This window comes from Ptychodera flava, chromosome 11, assembly GCF_041260155.1.
Source record: "Ptychodera flava strain L36383 chromosome 11, AS_Pfla_20210202, whole genome shotgun sequence".
NCBI classification, from domain to species: domain Eukaryota; kingdom Metazoa; phylum Hemichordata; class Enteropneusta; family Ptychoderidae; genus Ptychodera; species Ptychodera flava.
In genome coordinates, this window is record NC_091938.1 from 18,725,262 (window position 1) to 18,744,364 (window position 19,103).

General features: G+C 39.3%; 1 protein-coding gene across 2 annotated transcripts in view; it reads right to left on the minus strand.

Annotated features, from left to right (window-relative positions):
• The window catches only part of LOC139143709 (metabotropic glycine receptor-like), a 102,792-nt gene extending 85,157 nt beyond the window's left edge, over positions 1–17,635 (minus strand). The window contains exon 1 of one of the 2 annotated variants that reach the window (XM_070714243.1): positions 17,262–17,635. The gene's annotated coding sequence lies outside the window, so the exon portion shown is untranslated. Of the gene's footprint in view, positions 1–12,664; positions 12,820–17,261 lie in introns of those variants that run through there. The other variant, XM_070714244.1, reaches the window with a different exon arrangement.
• Between the last annotated feature and the right edge of the window lie 1,468 nt (positions 17,636–19,103).

Consider the following 19,103-nt stretch of genomic DNA (forward strand, 5'->3'; position numbering starts at 1 on the left):
TAAACAACAGTGTAATCCAATATAAATTGTATTGATGAGTTGATAACTGCATGGACTTGAATTCGATTATGAAAAAGACACTGTACAGTCGACACACGGAGAGTAGATTCGCGGCTATCCCCTTAAAGACAACCTATTGACAAATAGGCTTTCTAAAAGTTAATAAAAAAATCTCTGTTCAAATTCTTAACTTCAACGGCTACCGAAGTCAAATCGCCACATGATTAATGGCCTGCTTGGCCAAGAAGCTACATTTTCAACAGCTGTTCACATAGTTATTTATTTCACCAGTATTAGCTACTTCAAATAACGGCGACGATGCTGTCTCATATTTAAATAGCTTCAAGTGTTTGAATTGATCTAGAGCCGTCGTCTGTCGCTGCGAAACATTGATTAACTTTGCACATTTATTTATTTCCCTGAAATCGCGAAAGCAGCCATGGCTGCAATTCAAATATTTGAGAGTCATAGATGAGAAGACGTCTCTCATTTACTAGCGTACCTACACCAGGGCAACGTAAAAGGTATGACTGCTCAAGCAGGCATTATTTTCGAGAAATGGAGCAGCAAGGTCAGGATCAGGGGCATAGCGAAAAGAAGTCGGAAAACTAATTAACATAATTATGCGACCAGCTTATAAATCATATACACAATATCGTTAGAGGGGTAGGGAACCTATGGCAAACACCCTAAGACATTAGACAAAGCGGGATAAACCTAGAATCGTAACGAATGGTTCCTCAGATTTTCTTTGCAAGATAACAGCGGCGAGTAAAGCGATATCGCCACACACTCACGAACACGTAAATATTCCCTAATGATTTTATGGCATTGAAGATCGAATCCCTTGATCTACCCTTGATCATTTGATGGAAATAAACACAGACTGAATATTGTTTCAAACGGATAATCTCTGTATGAAGGAAGACGGTCAAGGATTTGTGATCACTGAGAATCAAAGTGCGGAAAAGCTTACAACATTAAGAAGGCAAAAACCCAAAAATTAGAATCGACGATAGTGTGCACTGCGCGGTCGTAGCACATTACTAATTGATGTAATGTCCCTGTATCGATGACTAATGATCATTTGAAACCGTGCGATTTGAGCAACTCTCATAGTTCCCTGCCTTTCCGACTTCAAACATCTTCCTAGTTGGTCAATTAAGCACGGTTTGCTATCACGAGCGAGTGCTTGCAAATTTGTTTATATTGCTGTAGTACGGATTTGTGAAGCCAAGCTTCCCTATTGGCACATGTATAGCCACTGACACTGGCCCATAGGTCAACCTTATGCAGGTTGAACTAAAAGAACCGATCTCCAAAACATAGCAGGCATGTGGTAGATTAAAAAAGTCGACCTGTTGATAAGTAAAAATAAGTGCTCCATATATAGGTTCTGACCGACTTCCAGATTTTTTTAACGAGAATACAAAAATATAACAAGATGGCATGAAACGTGTCTATTCTTACTAAGTAATCGAATTGTCCTCAGGCAAACGGTGCGAGTTCATATAAAAAGCCATAATTCATCGTCAGTACATCACGGGGATTTAAGTGATAACATATATTAACGAACGGTCTGTACAATAACTGCATCTTGTCTTGCATGAAAGTCTCTGGCTATACCACTTGCAGTAAGTGCCTGTGACGTCACTGCAACGAGAAAGTGGCCGTAAAACATCTGCAAATCCATATTTCAGAGTTCACTTTTTGGCCCCGCGCGATGTTTATCGTTCGCTAATAGGATGGCTCGGGTGAAATTTTTTGGCCCCGCGCGTTGTTTATCGTTCACTTATATGATGGTTCTGGTGAAATATCGCTGACCCCTGTGAGAACGGTCTGACCCTTGTTCTTCTACAATTGACGTAGCCCCGTGCTTTGGGGCTTAGGAGGATAAAACTGACGAGTATCCATCAGTACCTCAACAAATATACACATTCATTGCATATGTCCTGTCGCACTCGGCTGACCTATACCAAATGATAGATTACCCGACAGTTCAGCGAGACTTCATCGGGTCAACGAAGCTACAAATCCGAAGAAAGAAACTCGAAACTCCCATAATCGTACACGTATTATCGACATAGTCTCACTAGAGTTGTTTGTGGCTCCATTCGACAAACTGAGAAAGTGACATTTTATAATTAGCCCAATCACTGATGCATATGGCAATAACAATAATCCTTACGTTGAAAACAAGGGCTGCATCAACACTAAGGTATTCAGCGTGCGATATCTCCCACTCCGTGCCCGTTACTAACCGAAAACAAACTAGTAAGGTTACTCTTTCTCACGAGCTTGTCAACCGAACTCAATGCCATTTGGCTATTATCTGTTTGGTGGCGTAAAACACCTTATGCAGGTATTTAGCATAATTAACGCTCAGCCTATAGTTGTATTCAGTCTGGTACGATACAACATTGCTCCGGGGTGGGAGCATGTTCCCGTTTGTTTCCTATAAAAAGCACCCCAAGAAAAATGTATCCGTCAGACAAGATTTGTACCCACTATTCTTCAGGCACGTGAGTGAGTCCACAGTAATGGTTTCATGTACATACTGCTTCATTGCTGTAGATAGCGAAATACTATGACGTCACTGATAAATTGACCGATGACGACGTCTCTTGTCATAGAGTCTGTTCGTATCTCACGCTTAATTAAAATAAAGCTTGCCAATAAAGGTTACAAGAACATTGTGAGCTTGATTGCTGATGAAAACAACATGGTCGTTAATTATCCTTTGATTACACTTTCGTGCAATCATATTTGCGCTTAATTGAAGTTTGAGTAATCCTTCGTTCTGTTATAATTATAATTAGTGAGTTCAAAATTCGTCAGCAACAAAAATCGTGTTTCCTGGAAATAGGGTAGATCGTCAGGGCTGCTTTTTGTGTTGATGACGGTTATGAAATCTGTCATTTTTTCTGTCATTTGACGGCATATTTGTTAAAAAGATGCCTAAAATGTAAGAATCAAGAAACGGAAATAGTTGATTAAGGTTAGAGGCCCCTATTGAAACTACGTGTGAATTTTTTAAGTTCTTCATGATCTCGCGATATTTGTTTTGGTCGAAAAATGCTTGATACATTTATGAAGCTTTGAAATGGCAAAGAACACGTTACAAGAAACCTTTCTTTCTTCAGATTTTCTGGCAAAATCATCTCCGATGAAAAATTACATCCTTTGTTCTCGTCGTGTAATACCAACGTAAGATGACGATGTAGCAATTTGAGAGCATATTAGCTTCCACATCCAAAACGATTAAGAAATTGTTTCTACGGGCCATCCTTTTTTAGTAGTAGACATTACTATAGTTTACATTATTCTGATCAATAGGATTATCGGTGGCTTGATGAGTAAAAATTGACAGATCGCTTCAACTAGGTAAAATCCATGGCGGGAAACCAAATTTGTTGAATATATGTTGCGCAAACATGTAATTTTGGGCCAAACAATGGGTTTCATGATATGTTTTTATCGCAAAAAAGATACAAACTAGAGATTCAGAAATACTCGAAATAGGATCCTTTTGCTATTCTTTGCAATCAAACATATTATGTGAATAGGATGGGGTCCGCTAACAGAGCTCGATGTTCCACGAGTCATTATGGGCTTTCCTTTCTCCTTCTTGGAAATTATCATGGTTCGGAGTACTTAAAAATGCATCACTCCAACTAAAACTGCTTCGCTAATCCTTTCGTTCCTACCTTAATTACGGTCAAAAAACGCTTTTTTTAAAGTGTTCAGCATTATCGATATTTGAACGTTCGGTTGTTCAATCAAAAGACCCCCAGTCGTAACTTTTGATATTTTCACAGTATATTTGCTTGTACATCAATTGCCAGTTCTTGTACTACATCCAAAACACGCACTATTTAGCTTGTTAAAATGGCGTCCATGTGTGTAAAATGCACTGTAGTCCGGACCAGAATTAACATATGAACAATAAAACACTGCAGTTTGCAAATTAATAGTTTGAGCTGACAACCTGGACACTGTGTATCTCGTCATGATTTTCAGGAGTACAGCAAGAATCTGTTTTTTTTTCATATGAAACCTAAATACAGGGAAAGCTCACCAAAAGGTACAGCTACTGGCCCTTTAAAGAGTTTCAGTGTTAAAGTTTAACGAATGGTAGAAATGGCCGCCATTGTTTTCATGATGTATGCGAGACAACGCCGGATAATAAATCCAAGGCCTTTTCTTGATATCTACATAGTGTTACAGCAGTTGTGTGTGAGCGCGCGGGGTATTGGGTGTAGTGCGTGCTTCGTCTTCATCAAACCCATCAAATCTTGTCGTTTTCCCATGACAGCAGGTAAAAAAATATGTACTCGTGGAATATTGAGAAAATGTTACGGAGGGAGACCATTTCAAGAGTCAGATGAAAAAATCGTGTGTCAAATTGAAAGAAGGGGTACTCGTAAATAATTACGTTGTGCTACATGTAACGTCGGCTTCATCAAACCCATCAAATATGGCCATTTCCCCATTATATCCCGTGTTACAAAATACACATTTGCAGAGTATTCAGTAAAAGTCACCGAAAGACATTAATTTCTAGAGTACACAGCAAGTGAGAAGTCGAATCGAGAGACATATGCCATGCTGCCAGATTTTGCCATAAGCTTACAACGCAGCAAAAAAGTCTTCTGTTTGGACTTTCTTGGCGACACCGGGGCAAGCATATACTTGACGCTGTTACATCGTCGAATATTGCATTCGTTAATTACATAACAATAGTTGTCCATTACCGCGCAATGAGGAAACGAGTCTGTTAAAAAAATACTTCTGGCTGTCTTCTGTTAACTTTAGTCCTTCCTTGTGGTTTTTATGGTGAAAAAGAAGGTCGTCGCCCACGTGGTTCTGAAGTCAATGCATTTAACTTCGATTCTCTCTTCAAAACAACGTGAGCAAATTTTCAGAAATAATGGACGTTCAGTGTGTCTAAGTTGTCCTTTTTGGCCTGATGACATAAACGATACTAAGATAATACACATTCTGAAGAAGGGTATATATGGATAATTGAAGAATCTCACTTTCAATATTTGCTTAGTCATTTACCAGTCGCCATGACGCCCGACACTGACGGGCTCATTTCTCATCAGGGATGTATTGTCTTTTCCGATGAGAATGGTCCGCGGGAGATCGATTTTGGATTACTGCGCAGTCCTGCTTGCGTATGACAAGGCACTCTCCTGGGATGGGGTGATCGCGCCGTAGATTGTTGGAGTCAGGGGTCAGGGACATGAAAACTGGAAATCTATAACAGATCGCCGTATCTGTCGTTCAAATTTCTAATGCTAGTGACATATTGGAATATTTGCATACCTTAAATTTGAATATTTTCAGCTGATAGGCGAAAACATAAACGACAGCATATAATTCTTTAGTGATTTTTTTCCTTTGTAATTCTTTGTTCATTTTGTCACAAATGAAAAATGTAAATAACAAGGTGCAGACAGCAACGCTCGTCTCGGTGTGTCGATAATGACTTGTCAGATTTTCGAGGAAATTGAAAAGATTAAAAACGTAATTTGATTGGACGAGCCTTTGTGATCACGGCAGCGATCGTAATTTGCATGATTTGTTCGATTATGTAACGAGAATAAGGCTTCAATTTAACGCCAAGTTGACATTTATATTGTAATTACGCCAAAAAGAAATGAATTTCTCTCATTTTTCGAAACTTGATAACTTGTAAATCTTCGGCAAAAATTCAGATAACGGTGTAACTTGGGTAAATTTGCTGTAGTATTAATTTGCGACACATTTTTAATATAGACAGAGCAGATGTTGCCATGGCAACAAGCCCCATCGAAACTTCGGTGATGTATCGCAACTGTACGCATACCGGTTGTGAGTTTGTGAGCTTCTATTCGCTGAAAATGCAGTTGTAATTACGGCTGTCAATTGCACTTTAGACGCTATTAAGAATACTACTTTTATGAACATTATCACGTGATCACCGGTTAAGTGATGCAAAAGTGCTACGCTTCTTTTATTTCAAAAGTAAATTGTAAACGGCGAACCGTCTGGTGCTTAAGTGAAAACCTGAATGCGTTTGATGGATGCGCGTTGAGAATATCAGTAAAATCAATTGAAACTGCAATAAAATGTTGACTGAGAAAACAAGCGGCGTTTTATCGTTCCGTTTTTAAATAGGTTTTGCAGACAATGAAGGGGAACGACACGTCTCCATTGGGTATTGTAGTCTTACACAATGAGTGACCTAGTTGCTGTAATTTAGATGACAGTACGTATGACATATTGGTTAGCTACGCGATAAACTTACATTTATTCAACTACGTGATAATGTTTGTCATAGGCTTCTATAATCGCAAATGATTTTGTCGTCTTTTTTTTTGCTCTCCCCTCCCGTGTAATTTCGGAACATCCAGTATATCGTAATGACTCGCTCAAATATGGCCATTCTGATATTTCCCTGCAACATCTCCTAGCATGAGAACAGAAAGTCAATACATGCACACCTATCGCTGGATCATTCTTCGATGACTTGGACCAGAGTTTTCTCTTGTCTTGCTTTTTTGTTCAGAGTTTGGGCTACTTCAATTTTTTGTCAACAACTGTTCCTGCAAAACCGTGGGTGTTTTTTACAGCTGTTGGGGCAGATTTTGCTATAATCTGAATTTTCACCATGTGGCAGTAGTAACATCATCTTTGCCTCTGTATTAATTTCCTAATTTGGTCAGGAAAGAAAATGACAGAAATCTATTCCGCCTTGACAGGTGAACTGGCTTCATATCAGTCATCCCTGTGTACTTTACACTTCGTTCATTTCCCTACGATCACACCATTCATCACATCGATTCGTTCGCATAATACAACGTGAATGGCAGCCCGGGAAGGTAAAGGATCATTGTAAATGTTTGCCATGTCATTTCACCTATTCAATATTCGCACTGTCGTTTTTTTCTCTGAAAGCCAAATACACGTACATGTCTGCCAAATGGAACAGGGTGACCGCCAAGCTGAAATGACATTCGCTTTTACTGCTCGATGCAATCAACCGAACTGAGCGGGGTGTTGTACGCCCGCAAGACATTCGATTTATCCGCCGGTGGTATAGGCTGATAAGGTAAAACTAAGAACAGGTGTATGCGTGATCACAGGTGAATGGCTGATTGTACTCATTTACAATAAGAAAAATACAATGTACTTTCTTTGATGAACTACTAGAGCAAGCAAGTTCGTGGTTCAAAGCTTCTTGCGGTATCTTTTATTTTTATATCAATGTATCTACGAAAATATGTCTTTCAGTGCATACATGCATAGATACATAGATACACGGATATATAGATAGATAGATAGATAGATAGATAGATAGATAGATAGATAGATAGATAGATAGATAGATAGATAGATAGATAGATAGATAGACAATGCATATGTCGATTCATACATACGTACATACATACATAGGTAAATTACGCACATACATACATACATACATACATACATACATACATACATACATACATACATACATACATACATACATACATACATACATACATACATACATACATACATTTATACATACATACATACATACATACATACATACATACATACATACATACATACATACATACATACATACATACATACATACATACATAGAATCTAATGTAATGCGTACACACTCAGTTACTAATATTGTTCTATTTTATATCACAGGTATATTAGGCTTGTAGACTTGTGGAATGAACCAAGGTCATCTATGAGTTTACAGCCTTATGGTTTTATTTTCTTTTTGTCACAATGCCCATGGTGTGCCCTGCGCCTCGTCAGAATGTAGATTGATGTATGTTTTTTATGGCTTGTTCAAAGATTAAAATATTGCTAACGCTTTGGACGCTTTTATTTCATACCCCATTTGAAAGAGTTGCTTATACATATGTTCCTATGACGATGACAATTGAAGTATCGTTGAAAGTTTCAGAGCGCGGATAGGACTGATTCTATCAGCTCACTCGCGGTTTTTTCAACGATTAGTGAATTGCCATAGCAACTGGTGTCATAGAGCTCCTCTATATATATGCTACCATCTGCTTGTATAAGGACAATGCGTGATGACATAGGTTTATGGCGTACACTCCAACACATAGGTTTATGGCGAACACTCAGACTAAGATAGGGCCATATATTTCCCCTTTTCCGAGTCTTTTAATGCCACGCATGCGCCATAAATCGATATTTAAACTTCCGTAATGATTTATCGCATATTTGAGGTGCAGACGGATTGCATTTAGTTATTTTACCGGCTTCTATGCCCCTACAGGCGCCCTATCCAGTACTATCCCAAACGATACTCGACTCGCCTGTCCTTTGTGTGTAGTCGTGCGATTGGCAGTCATATACCATGCACTTATTTTAACAATCCATTTGCATCTGGAGCCAAACGCCACCGGTCAAACTCTTCATGTATCGGCACAGCTGTAGGGTAGTATCAGACTCAGGTTCAACAGATTGCGGAATGCGATAATTGAATTGATATCCAGAGCTGGAAATGCGATGAATTTTACGAGAGAGAGAGAGAGAGAGAGAGAGAGAGAGAGAGAGAGGAGAGAGAGAGAGCCCTGCACCATATTGTACTTTGATTGTCAGTACCTTTGATTTTAGCCCTGGGTGTAATTGAGAAACTTTATTAAAAATGTGTTTTAAGCACCTGAGCGGTCGAACATTATTTTAACCTGAACATTAATACCAAATGCTCAACATATTATAGGTTGCAAATGCCCCGAGGGCTACCAATCAATGTGGCAACATACGTGCACATGATTAGCGCTTGTATGTCACATGATTTGTTTAGACCAATGGAAACTTCTCTGCAACTTTTGCCTGTGTAAAATATACAATCATGGCACGATATTGCATATTAAGCGCGCCATTCACACTGATCATTTGTCCGAGAAAAGCGAAGACAAAATGATACCAGCTGTGGTTGATGTAATACACTCTGATCAATTGGTCTGAGCGTGTTACCTAAACCATAACTTCCCCCTCAGCAAAATGACTACACATGTTTGAGCTGCATCTCATCGGGCTTAGATCGGTAACCTATCAGAGTCTTGCCTACTATTTTCACTAACTACGCATACTGTGATGGCTTACACCTCACACTTAACTCCGAAATTCGGAAATTCCCGATTCTATACAGAATAATCAATATCACCAAGAAAGTGCCCTCCTTCCGGACACAACGTCCGCGCACCATTGACTGAGATCATTGAAACATTGTAGAACCCACTCGACAATAATAATCACCGATGTTATGATGAACATTTAGGCAAATAAAATTTATTTTTAAAACCGAATATTCAGTGGCTATGGAAACCGTGTACTTCTGCATGGCGGTCCAATAGTAAGTAATGCCAATATCTTTACGTCGCCATGGACACTTTTGATCTGTTTAATATAAATTCTAAGTAAATTTTGCCCGGGGATTGTAATTTCATGTCAAACTCCGTTTCCATCATACGTATATAATGCGATCGAATTTTCTGATTGAATGTGCCATTTTGTTGACCCCTTTATAACCTTACGTCGTGTTGTTTTTGCATGATGGACTTCAAATTCAACATTTTGCTGAGAGAAAAAATGCAATTTCTCTGCCTAGAAACACTGTCAGTGGCAGGACGCACTGAGTTGATAGGCAGTTATGGAGTATTCAGTCACACTGGTTGATTTATACTGACAAAGATGGCAGGATATAGGGTCATGAGAGGGGTCATGGAAATAACAACTATGAGCCGGTTATTCCGCAGATTACCAGTAACGTTTCTATAAAATTGATATGCAAATTTGCAGGTTTGCTTATCGATAGCTTTGATTGAAGGCTCGCGATCCAGAACTGAACAGCGCCGCCTAACTTTGTTCCGTCTTCTCGACTCGTAATCTACGATAAATGTAGGCGCAAAGTGCATGCTTACTAAACAACAACTTGGATATAAGTATTTAACAAATAAACAAACAAAACCGGTCTCACATCGAGTCTAAAGGTCAGTGATGGTTCGTTAGAATTGATTAAAATCTCGATGTATACAGGTAAATTGCGACGCATTGAAGCTTGCAAATTGAGGTAGATTGTATATTGTTCATTGCCACAGATTCATTATAGAAACAATGTATTCTATTCTGATTGACAAGGAAGTCTAACTATCAGGGGACCTAGTATTTAGCGACTGACCTGCCTCTGTTAATGTGGCGTTCAACACACACATTTACTAGCAGACTGGCTGTAGTGAATAATCAACACATGATATCTTAAAAACTCCTTGTTTAAAATTGCAAAAATTTTGCAGTAAAATTTGATTTTTCACGGGCTCGCCTTTCCAAAAATCCAATTATTCAAGATTTTCGAATAGAGGTAACACGGAAAATGGCGTTCCTTGTGAATTTTAAATGTTGGTAAATGGCGCGCTTTTTTTGCTCTAATCAAAAATTTGCTCGGTGATCCCAGATTTATGATTTTTGGTTGTTGGCTATTAAAGAGACTAGCGTAAAGTTTCGTTCGGCAAAATAAAAGCCGAAATTTGTGTTTGCGTTTTCGAGTTGTGTGGTAATCTTTGGTCAGCAGACTGCAAAACCTCCGCGTCTCCCGCATGTAGACCGTTATGGAAATTTGCATTCGTGTTGATCGTACAACGTTTAATCCTTGACGGCAGCATAGACTTGCACCATTTGACAAGGGTCACTCACCTCTGTCAGTGATGATGTCACATTCCCCCGGGGTTGCAAAAGCAATACATCTGAGGGTTATACATGCCGTTGGTGATAAAGCGATCGACAGATACCATCACCAATTTGGGGGAGGATTTGAAGTTCTTGACATCGCACCCTAGATGTACATGCAACCCTTAGGTTACAATTAACCCTCAATTTCGATTCAGATTCAGATACAATCCATAGCCACAATCGATTATCTTAGCCCCCAATCACGTCATTCTGCGTCAATTAATATGAAAACGCTGAATAAATACTGGCGGCTATTACATATTATTGCACAATAGAACACTAAAATATCTCTACTGAAGCACATTAATGAATAATTGATGAATTTCACTGGCCTCGCGGTGAAGTACAGCACAGCTCGCAGACAGCGTACGTGACCGGTGGCCAATAACCAGGGTTAAGATGTAACAATTATGTAATGTCAGCAAGTCAGGTAAAATGGTTTTCATTCCTTCCCCACAATGTTTAATTAATACATGTCTACACACTCATTCTAAAAAAAAACTGATTTAGTTTCAAATTCTGGCATTTCTGGAGTTTGTCTATAACTTTCGAGAGTAGAATACTCCAAGTTTTAATGGCATGGTTATTTCAGACACGTCAGGTATAGAAAAAATAACCGCTGTGTGCTGAAACGTGGAATTATTAAACTGAAAACAACAGTACGGTAAGTTTTAAAATATCTAAGCAGTTTTGTTATGGACTATGACACATATATATATATTTTCTTATTTGTCAACCCAGATCAAGAGGCTATTGAAATACGCGGTACTGGTCTTGCCTACACAAAGCGTGTTTACGGTGTTATAGTTGACAACTGAAGTCTTGTCCAGACCAAATTCATTTACCAACGACAAACTTGGACATCGCACCCACAGTGACGGTTGCAAAGTTGAACAGCATGCACTCGACTTTTAGTTGAACGAGAAACTGTTTTTTTCAGACCAGACATACTACATCAAAAGTTTGCAAATCAAATGTGCTCTAAATCCTGCACAATATGTAGGTTCGATTTTCGTCAGTTGACGACCGACCCTCACTTCGCACCAAATTTGTTATTCGAACCACAAACTTTTCCGTTGAGTAATATCAGTATGTTAGAAATATAGAAATGTGGGCAAATATTGAACAGAGAAAAGCGAAATGCACAGAAATTTAATTTTCAGAAAACAATGAGGTGATTTAGTTTCAGGAGATTGAAGAATGAATAAATTATGTTAATTAGTATCATTACCACGAATAGTCGTATTAATTGCAGTAAAGATGGCACAGCCAGTACCAGTCCGATCCTATGTATAACCATTGAAAATAACTCGGCGAATTTAATTAGATTGCCTAACCACATTCATCAAACCATCAACGTAAGCATATACACTGTCCGTACCTAGAAAAAAATCTAATTTCAGCCGGAAGACGCAGCATATTGAGTAATTAAGTCATGTGCTCTCGTGAAAAAAACGCAGAAAAAGAACGTGCTGTCTTCAATGGATGACTGTTGGGTTTGCAAGATGAAACAAGATCAGCAATTGTGATCTCTACGGCTTTTTTAGATCTCACACGTACAGTAAAATCGCCTGCGCAGAAATGTACTTGACATTGACAGGGATCCATATTGATAACGGCTGCCAACTAAAGGCATCCATGTCACTAGATACACAGGATTCCAACCACGGCCGCGGCATGACCCCCGCACGATAGGTCATCCCGTACAGTGTGATCGGTTGTCTGTGTTTGTCTTGTGGAATTTACTTTTCTCTGCTGTTTATCCACTTTGTATAGTAGACACCCTATGCAAAACGCAACAGTAGCTTACTCAGCTCAGTTCAATTAAGAAAAAAGCGAGGAAACTGTTTCTCTGTGGATGGGATACTGTGGAACTCTAAACAAATGGCTGATCACAACTCACATTTCAACGATAAGATGTCCCGCTACGGTCTAAGGCTGCAACGTTCCGCAACTATATCACATCGGAATGTGATACTGATGAAGTCCAAACAACGCCCATTCAAGCAGTCAGATTTCAATGTCACACGGCGAAACGATTCCCATAACGAATCGCCATAGCCATTTCTTGCCCCATTGGTTGAGTACCTGCATAAATGGGATATCTTGTGGATGCATAGAATTCACAGACCCGCATAAAACATGCATCTGTGAAAGACACAGTGTAAACACTTTAGATTAGAAGATGACACGGGCTATCTTCCGTCACGTCAGAACTCTCCGCTCTGGATATGAGGTCTTTGTTTTTGACCTTGCACTTAGGGCAGTGTTCTATTCGGCCCGCAAGCTATAATAACTACGGCTATGATGTTCAGTAAATCGACTCTTGTACAATTGATTTTCTGCGCTTGACATTATGACGAGATTTACATCTGTAAGCAAAAACAGAATAACAAACTATCTTCCACTAGGATTAGGCACAAAGCAACTTGAAAGTAAAAGGAAAAAACCTTTAAAATAATGAGTATGGCGGGATCTTTTGATGAATTTGAAGATTCTTAACGGCCTGTGTTGGCACCAGATTGTCTCATCAGAAAATTTACCCCCTAGATTACAATATCAATGGAAAACAAAAGGCTATCACAACTCCTTAATCATCTTTCATACTAGAACAAGGGTGATCCCATGCAGGGATCGCAAAAAGTGCCTTTGTGAAACTACGGAATATGTTTCATACTATGCACATTTATCAATTAATCGATAACTGTTACGATCATATTATAATGAGTCCTGTACAAGCAATTGTCTGAAAATTCGCTTTACCATAGACAGTAGTCTATGGATTTACTTAGAAATGCACAAATGCACAAAGAAATGCACAAAGCGTTAAAACACATAATACAATACCTTTGAGTATTTCTGTTGATGTTAGGTTATTGTTAGCATGATTTTTATCGAGTACTATCACGTCGCCGGAAAAGTGTTCACGCTCACTGGTGAAGCTATCGGTTTTTACAACCATTGACAGCTCGCTAGAGTCCGTTGAACTGGCCCTTTGGCCTTACGATTCGCGCAGCTTTGATGGCCAAACTGCCGACGTACGTGCCAGGTCCCACGGTGACTCCAAAGCAACTGGTAGCAGTTGACTGCTGGTAAACTTTCGAATTTAATCAACACTTCGAAACTGACTTGCGACATGATCCTGGCAACTTGTTATAATGTTTACATCAGATCAATTGTCAGATCAACATATTTCTTGACACGTTTCAACGTTCGACGTATAGCTTCCCACAAAGCAACAACCGCAAAGATAAAATGTAACACTAAGTGGATAGATGTTTAGAAATCTCGAAATGAAAATCAAAGCTTGAAGTTTAAAAGGTCACATCCACTTATATGTACCTTTATTTACAACATAGTGATTCCCGTATCTACTCTGTACATATGTGCACACAGATACACACACAAACTGATATGTATGTATGTATGTATGTATGTATGTATGTATGTATGTATGTATGTATGTATGTATGTATGTATGTATGTATGTATGTATGTATGTCTGTATGTATGTATGTATGTATGTATGTATGTATGTATGTATGTATATGTATGTATGTATGTATGTATGTATGTATGTATGTATGTATGTATGTATGTATGTATGTATGTATGTATGTACGTATGAATGTATGTATAGGTAGGTAGGTAGGTAGGAATCGAAGTGAAAAATCAAGATATTTTATTTCGTTTCAATAATTACCTTTACGTTTTCAACCCAGAATATCGTAATCTTAAATGTAGATGTCGCGAACGAGGCTGCAATTATGAATTCAACGATTGCACGACACAAAATAAATCTTACCGTTGCTTTTGTTGAAATTGTGATTAGGAACTGGCGTATATAATTTTATGATTCATTGCCGATGGGAGTGTCAGAATTTTGATAGGTAAGTGATCAGAGTCCATTTTAAATAATTATATGTATTTAATCTATTAAAGCTGACGACCTAACCTAAACATGAGTATTTATCGCACGTCAAGGACGCAATTAACCCCTGCATGGATAGCTTGACCTTGAGATTTCTCTTAAGCAGTGTCGCCTACAGAATATCTGAACAAAATTTAGATGAGGAGAAAACGACGCAGAGGCTCGCCGCAAATATTTATTTTCTTGTTGGCTAATAACCTTGTTATGACACGGTCTCCCCACAAGGCACTGTTAACAACAGGAATGCCGCTGCAACTGTTGAAAGATGTGTATGGGGAATTCGGATTCAGAAATTCTAATCGGTTGAAAAATTTCTGAACGACAGGCGGTGGGGTGTCAAGTATTTGGACAGTTTGGACATGACAGGAAACCAATCAGCACATCGTCAAAGCTGTATTCAGGATCCCTCTTACATGTAAACGCATTTGTCTTCAGAAAATGCATACACACGTTATTTACGTAGTCGAAATTCCGGACATGGTAATGTGTGCGCAAAGAGACACAAACGAGGGCTGCGGACATACGAGCCAACACAAGATGCTGCTAGAATTAACTAGAAGATGCGGACCACGTCGCGTTAATTGGCTTAGGTCTACTAAAAATATGCCTTGCATACGGTTGAAAACCGGTTTGTAGTGCGTGACGAGACATGGGGATAAAATGCTCAACACTTGTCAAGACATGTTTGATGAAACGAAAACCAGAAACTCCTGTTGAGGAGCCCTGATTTGACAACGCTTGCAGATATACTGCACCAGCTCTTACATGGTACAGCACAAAAGCCCGTCATGATACATACTTGCAGCGTGATTTGGTTGTTATTTTTGATGCCATGGGATCCAGGGCCTGCCAGCCCTCGTAAGGAGAGAACTTGTAACGCCCGCAGGCCTACACTCGGAATATCACGCACAGCGTGGCAGGGGAATAGCCTTGTGTATCAGATGTGCAGATGAAAAAACCGAAATGCTGGCACATTCAATACACGCGGGAATTGCAAGGTGGGGCACAAATTATTGATAGCCTATTATTGCGTCACGTCGCTACGGAAACGCGTTCCTGATTTCGTTATGGTCTGTTGCGTCTGTATGTGATTCAGAAATATCTGTGGACAACTTTGATAGGGTTGTGAATTCAATACAGACGTGTTTTGTTCATAGGAGCGTAGAATTGTTGTATCCATTTATCATTTTGACATTAGCTGGACGATACCTTCCACTTGTCTGTCGAAAGACGGTGATTTTGGGGTTTCTTGGCAGCTTTTAGTAAAGAACGCACCTAGAAAACTGAAAGTTCTTAACTTTTATATCACCCCTTGCCAAAGGAAAATTTACAATTCATTATTGAGAATGGAATCACGGGTTTCCAGATAAGTTTTTAAGAGTAAAAATGTATTACCTAAAATTTACTTACTGATAATGACTTTCAAGATGGCCGCTAACCGTGTTGATTTGGGAAAAATTAAAATAAGTTCAAAATGATAGATTTTCGATTTTCATTAACTATTGCCTTCACTCAAAAAACAAACCAGAAAAGCATTGTAAACATTCGCGTGTAAATAAAACCTTTGTCATTCTATCTGAAATAAATATTGTAAGAGACACTCGGGTAACATGATCACAATGAATAGACCAGCTTTCATTAAAATGACACTCGATTATCGTTGTAGCGAGAATATCGGTTACGGTAGTCGGGAAAATGCGTGTATCGTCACAGTATTAGCACGCAGAAAATCAAAAAGCAAAAATTTTGAACTAAAACTGATGACTGACTGAGGAGGTACTGTATAGAGCACATGTTGAAAGCCCATTTTGGATTCTCATTGAGATTCTTGAACACACATAATTATACATTACCGCAGTGAAGCTTTTGGGGTTTGGTGTAATTGCAATTGATTTGAGAAAATTAACGCTGATGTTAAAATAACATAAGGGCAGAGATCGCCCTCTTTATGTCGTAAAAACTAGACTCTATGCATTTAAATCGAAGAGTATGGCATTGGGGCTTTCGGAAAATACACTGCTGTCCATATACGCGAAGCATCCAGACATTTAGACATATTTGCCAGATATTAATCTGAAAAGCTCATTTGGAAGGAGGTGTGTTGTAAGGTTGACACTGCGTCATCATGGACGACTAAATCCTTGTTTTCTTTCATCCTCATCAATGGAGTTACTACCAAGAGTTTACACATATGTATGTAAAGCTTGTATCTCACTTCGGGGGGTCTATAGGATTCGCTTTTACCGTGCCGTGTTTCGGCGATAAACATGTCTGAAACATCACCTTTTTCCAGCACAGACACACCAGAATAACGAATTCCAAAAGATTGAAAAAAATCATACATTCGTATATATGGATAAGCTATTTATTTCGCACACCCCATGCCAGGCACATAAGCTTATCCGGGACGTACGCGTCCGCTGATGATGTTAGGATGTTGAATAATTCGTTTTCAGTATAAATAAAAAAGTACAGGGTATGATGGCGGTAGTTGCCGTAAGGTCATGATTGTAACATGTCTGTTGTAATGCCTTTAAGGCGTGTATATCATGTTAAGCACTCGTCTTACCAGAGTGGAGATCTCCTCCGGGAAAGGGCCAAGTGTCAGTTGATTGCTCGAGCTGGTAGTTGTGGCACTCAAGTGGACGTTGCCAGTCTAGTGTGTCCTCGATTCTCCGATTCCGCTGTGTGTGTTTTCCCCCGGACGCAGTGTTTACCTGCCAAGCGGAGCTGGCAAATGCCAGTCCCAGACCAGGACACGATCAAGTCTCGTCTCTCCGAAAATGCGAGGAATTCAGGCGGTGGAAATGTCGCCACAAAATGCCAGTCATTAACCGTCTTCCGTCGCACAAGCCGTTTTAATCATCATCCGTTAGGATTAAGCGGCAGAGCTGCAGAGCTGGGTAAGCGTTGGAAACGATGCTCTCGAGGACCCCCTAGTTAGGTGTGAAAAGTAGCTGCCATAGCCGTATCAGATGTTTATCGACAGATGTAGTCAAATACAGGAACGCATGTTTTCGTGTCCGTTTCCATTCATGCTCACTTCTTATTTGTCGCGTTCTGAACGTGACAGAGTCCATGGCCTTACAAAATGACATCTTGGTAATCAGCCAGTCACCCTGGCAACGCGTGTAAACTATGGTTCTGTAAAAGTTACCGAGCTTTGCCATCAAATACTGAGAGACAATTGTGAAATAGGCGAGGGAATCTGACCTTGATTTGACCTTCACTTTCGAATAGAGTTTAATTTCAAATGCGAGTAATTCAATTCAGAAACACAACATGTAGGTATTATTTGTTGATAGTACTAGCTAACATATCCCTTGGCTTTCAATAAAGTCCTCGTGTTCCATTTTTTGTTTGTTTTATCGGACCACCGACATCTTCTCTCTGTGTTCACATAATATTTAAATTTCTGTGTCTGTTTATTTACCATTATCAACCTATCACTACCAACTGTTGCTCCATGTCGCACTTCCCTCCAACTGTGTGTTTGACAATGATAGTGGCAAGCTGTCTCCGACTCTCTGTGTCTGTTTGTACGTTTCTCAGTCTGTATACCTACACATGTACATCTCTGTCTGTCCATCTATCTGTCTGTCTGACTGTCCCTCACTTGGCTTCAAAACTGGTCGATGCATACTTTCCTGAGTACTGTGTTCATTGCGGAGGGTTAGGGGAGAACCATTTGATTTCTGGGGGGGTATGGAGGATTTTGAGAAAAAAAAATTTGTCGCCAGGTGAGATAGAAGAAAAAAAAAATTGATCCTGCCATGGCCTGAGAAAAAAAAATTGTCATAACAGACAGAAGTGAAAAAAAAATTGTCACAATGCACCAGAAATTAGCAAAATTTGGAAACCCTATTCTCATGTATTCTTTGCCGGCGCGCCGCCATAGGCGGCGCAAATGTTTTTACCACAAGCATTCTTATGTTTTTTCCCAGCACTTATGATATAAGCATGCACTACATAGGTCTACTTACACCTCAGTGCACTCAATGTTTTCCTTCCCTTTCCTGACCCAAGAAATCATATTTCAGGATTTCTGTTGCAATATCTCAATGGCATAGGCACTATCTAAAGGGGACTTTTTGACTTCTGTAAATTGTGAAAATTTTAAAACACAAGACAGGAGTCAATAAACTAGTGTTAAAATCAATATAGTATTCTCTCAATATAAATATATTAGGAAGATGTACAAGTTGACAATGAAAAATTGAGGAACAACAAATGTAATGAAATACAAGGGAGAGGGTCACTAAAAAAGTTGAAAACTTCAGGGGGCGTTACTCAAAATGTGGAGAGGAAGAAGGGGGACGGGTTACTCAATTTATTTTGGCAAAACAAATTGAAACACATCTCAGATTGCACCATTGCACACATCCATTTCTCAAAATTTTCAATGCGAGAG